Source organism: Rhagoletis zephyria, unplaced genomic scaffold, assembly GCF_001687245.7.
Source record: "Rhagoletis zephyria isolate East Lansing unplaced genomic scaffold, Rhagoletis_zephyria_1.1 Rzeph_scaffold_00256, whole genome shotgun sequence".
Lineage (NCBI taxonomy): Eukaryota > Metazoa > Arthropoda > Insecta > Diptera > Tephritidae > Rhagoletis > Rhagoletis zephyria.
The window spans coordinates 1-5,125 of NW_016157340.1; positions in this window are offsets into that span (position 1 = coordinate 1).

Consider the following 5,125-nt stretch of genomic DNA (forward strand, 5'->3'; position numbering starts at 1 on the left):
TGGAGTAGAGTTATTCCGAAAAACTTCATTTATGGTCCGCTTTGCTTCAAATTCAAAATACATATTATTAACATCAAGAGAAATACACCTGCAAAAATGGACCCGATAGGTGGCTCCAGAGTCGAGTTATTCCAATTTCCGTATAAGCCTGCTTTGGTTTCACCATCTACTATCTATATATTAATACGCTAACGAAATCCCATACAAATCTATTCCTCCCTACTGCTCTATTCCTCCCTACTGCTATGTTTCTCAACCAATTTGAATGATTCTTCTTTTGTTCGAAAGGTATTATTTTCCGGTAGGTGCCTGATTTGGTTTCACCATCTATGAATTTTTAAATTATTTAACAGAATGTATATTACTCCACCAAACAACATATGTAAGTGAGCTAGACGATTAACAGGTGCTGATGGACCTAAAACACTTCCCAGGCAAAATGAAAAAGTGTGTGAAAAAAGTGAAGCGGTCGAATTTCGACAACGGGGCGATACTAGTATGTATAAATGATGCAAGCGTGCTTCGCGTAACTACATCCATTCGTACATATGTATCCGAATGCGAATGCGGATGTCAAGTGTTTTTAAGAAATAATTTAGGTGGGCAATTAGGTGATTTAAGTAAATAAAACATGGAAAAGGTAGTCATTTTTAATAATCCTTTTTTTTAATTTAGTGCTTGAATTTAAAAATTGGAATTGGGTTAAAGCCAGTTTCTTAAAGTGTCGTAACTCAAACCTGCACCACTAAATAACTAACGTATGCGGAATGATATGCGGACAATTTCTAAGCAGATTTTAAAAAATTCTGGTAAACTCAGGAGCCAAACTGAGTATACACAAATCTACTGTGCAATCTTAACAAGCATTACACTAAAAATTACCTCGTTGTATATTATAATGTGAAATAAATCCCTTGAAAGCGAACGAACTCTAAAAATTTGCTTGTAAATTTTGTATACCGAAACTCAATGCCGCGAAAAGTAACGTGCTTTTTAATTTTTTCTCTATGAGACTTAAAAAGAACTTTATTTACAAAGGAAATGTCGGCTTTAAAGAACAGGAAAACACTAGAAGGAAAACCCACGAGAGCGAAAAGAAAATGTTTCACATAGCAGCGAAATGAGACCGTAATAAGAATCATAAATTGCTTGATCTCTCTGCAAAATCACAGCGTATAATGACAATAAAGTGCAAAGCAAGCAAAAAAACATTAGATACTATGCAAGAGTCAGTGATGTAGTGAAATATGTGCTAATCACCCTACCCAACATTTTTTAAACGTTGAAAAGAAAAATTAAAAGCTTCTATGAGCGCTTTCCCAAAATTTGCTTGCACCACATTCATTTTAGTTTTATACCACGGATTAGGGAAATATTTTTCATTGGGGACCCATAAAAGGACACCTAAATATACCTCTGAACCAATTATCGTCTAAATGGCTAAAAAAATAAAAATGTTTCTTGAAAATTTCGACAATATCTATGTGAGTGGGAAAACAGTATTTGTTGCATCCGAAAGTATAGCTGTTTCTTTTTAGTTCGTATTTCATTCCGCATACGTTACTCGCTCAAGGCGAATAACTTGAAAAACTTGAAACTTGACAAAATTGTGAATTCTCTTCGATTGTCGCTGCACCGGTTGAGAAGACTTTCAGTTATATATTTTTTTTTGCGGTGCAATAACACCTTTCTGAAAATTGCATCGGGGCTGCAAATGCCGGATGTATCCTCCTGCCTTTCATCTTCACAATCTAGCATCACGAAAAGATCGTTGTTTAAACCCCGTTATTTTCCATAGAATTCTTCATTCTCATTCTTTTGGTTGTTTCAAAATTTGGAGAACCTGTAACGTCATCAGCGATTTTCGATTTTAGTTTGTGTAATTAATTTTTAGTCTTTCTTCTGTGCCTGGTTTGAAAAATGTGTGCTTATAGCTAGGTTGTAAATAGGTGGATATGGCAAATAAAATGTGATGAAAATTTCGAAGAAAATTCTGTTTGAAAGTCGTGGCTGCCATCCGAATTAGTTTGAAACCTTGTTATTTTGTTAAAAAGGAACCCCGTTTTTTTAATAATTTGAATTATTGGAATCACGGGTGACTTCTTGAAATGGCTCACCTGCAATGAATAGCTTCTAATAAGTTTTTTTTTTTATTAGCTGAGATAGACTTTTCCTAATTGTAGGCAGTCACAATTACTTACTCACCGCTGTCAGTACCATATCCAATCCGTTTTGTTTTTTCATTCCATGTGCTCAATGTGCTTTGATATTTTGAGGCAAATGTACGCAAATTTTCAACATATCGTTAATATAAGGAGTGTACTCGTACGCCCAACTATCTAAAGTTTTAGAAAACTTTTACTGGTTTTGCGTTCTCGTACCTAAAAAACTTGCAAAGTAGGGGAAATTGAGAGAGCAAAATGTGAAAGAGAGCTGCAAATTTCTGCTGGAAAAATTTTTCCCAGCTAAAACTTGCAAGTAAGAAAATCAGCTGATCACAAACACATGTTTGTAAATAATCAAAAGAAAATATGGCCTTTTTGAGTTATTTATTGCAAATTTTATTATCAATGCTAGTATACAGCTAAAAAGTGCGTAAATATAATAAGCACAACCTTTGTTGAGTTTATTTTTCGTTAATTTGCTATTAATCTCCAGTTTGTTTACTTTAGTGTGTGCTGACTATGGTTGCCGTATGGCATTTTTCGTTTGTACCATAACTTTCCTTTAAATATACCAAAATAGATTTAAATGAAGCATGCTGAAATGTTTTTTTTTGCTAAAGTTTTCGGTTTTGGTTGGTTGAATGTTGAAATTAAAATTTTATAATTTTAAACCTACTCTATTACATTTTTTGGATCAATGATGGGTGTTTGGAGGAGATACTCTTGTTTTTAATGCGTCGCCATGTGATATCACAAATAATTATGAGAAAAATAACTTATTCATTCCGATATAATTAATTTGTATTTTAAAAAGGTTTTTCTTATCGAAAACTATTCAATTGTATAAAATTCCAAATCGGGGGAAAATGTACCAAACAGAAAATAAATTGCCAAATTAATCACCAGTGGCAACTGTGCAAGTGGTCAGCTGTTTCGAAGGTTGCAAGTTTTTGCAAATTTTGCGTTCTCGTACTTCTGTTGATATTTCGTCTCTTTGAGAGCGAATTCTGCTAAATTCTCAGAACTTTTGCTGCTGGAGAATTTTGTCCTCTCAATACGAGTACACACCTATAGTATGGATATGGCGCATTTCACATTGTGGCTGAAATGCAAAAAAGCTACAACTAACTAAAATCTTGTTATTGCATAAAACGACGTGGGGACTTATGATTCAATGAAGTGCATCATAATCTATCAAAAAGTGAATTTTGGATTTTTAGTCAGTTACAGCTTTTTGTATTTCAGCGACGAGGCGAGTTACGCCGTTTTCATACTATACTAACGATATATTTCATTCCAAGTCCCACTCCTCAATAGATATTAAATTCGCATTGAATTGATTCTTATTTTATTTGTGAACTTGGCTCTCAACTTTTTCACATTCCATTTTATTTTTATTTCGCTACGTGCAAATATTGACAATTATCACAAAATTAAAATAAATGGTGTTGTTTTCGAGCACACAGATGAGTATTTGCGTAGAAAAAACAGTTAGGGGATTCCCTTAAGCTCGAAAGTGGCTCGAAAACCACGAAACCTCGAAACTTTTCCAGCCTCGAAAAACAACTGTCAAAAATTGTATGAGTGGCGATTTTCGCGTGCCTCGAAAACTTTCGAGGCAAATTAGTCGCGAAAAAAGCCTCGAAAAGTCGTTCGTAAGTTTCAGTGTTGCCTTTATAATTGTTGACTGCGTTTTGATCAATAAATTCATACAATTTACATTTTTCACTTTTTCGTGGCATTTTCAATGCTGATTTTATATGTATTTATTTCAGCTGATGCGATGTATTATACAAAAAACTCTGAATGAGCTGTCAAACTTTGGAATTTCTCCATTGTTTACGAGGCTGAAAAAAGGTGCATTCCCAAAAACAGCCTCGAAAACTTTCGAGGTTTTCGAGTTTTCTGCTCTTCGCGTTTAAGGGAATCCCCTAAGTGTTTTTCTGCTAAGTAATAAAAGTAAACACGTAACTTAATCATAATAAGCCGTGTTATGAAAAAAAAATACACTTATGTAGAAAAAAAACTAGCGCATCATCCAGTTTTTTAATGTTCGATAGTTTCAATAATTCTTACCTAATTAAAGGTTATCTTTTACCGAGCAAATTGTCGATTCTCGTTATAGCTAGGCGTTGAACATTTCCGCTGGAAATACCTATTTAAGCATCTTACTCTTTGACTTTAAATTACAAAAGATTTAGGGGGACAGTTTTAACGTAGCATCCCCACAGGCCAAAAATATTAGCTAAAATTTTTTTTTTTTGCCAGATATACGTTTCGTCAGTGCCCTTGCACAATATTCGCATTCGCAAAAACTCCGCATTGATTATTGCGAATGCAGAAGCGAATGCGAATGTTAAATTTAATGCGGAAGCTCCGCGGTTGCGAATGCGAATATTCGCGACAACCCTGATATGTACATATGTTTGTATGGATATATTTATGATGATGCAAACGGGCTTCGTTGATGTACTGATGGGCATATGTATGTATGTACTTATGGACAGCAATGTTTTCATCCATGTACATATGTATATATATAAACATATATGTTTGAATGGTTGTATATATATTTGTATGTAGGTGCATATGTTTGTGTACATGTATATATGTACATATGTAGTTCAAACGAAAACAAATCTAATTAGAGCTAGCAAAGCTGCTCGTTGATCATGATTCAATAATAACTACAAGGTTCGATAAACTGACAGTTGTCTCTCGCACCGCTCCCTTAGCAGTGGCACCATGTTGCTTCTTTGCAATATTACTTGGGGAAAAAGTATAGCTTTGCTGTGAAATAGAAGTATACGCTTTTGTGCAATATGTTTATTTGTAACGGGTGATTTTTTTGAGGTTAGGATTTTCATGCATTAGTATTTGACAGATCACGTGGGATTTCAGACATGGTGTCAAAGAGAAAGATGCTCAGTATGCTTTGACATTTCATCATGAATAGACTT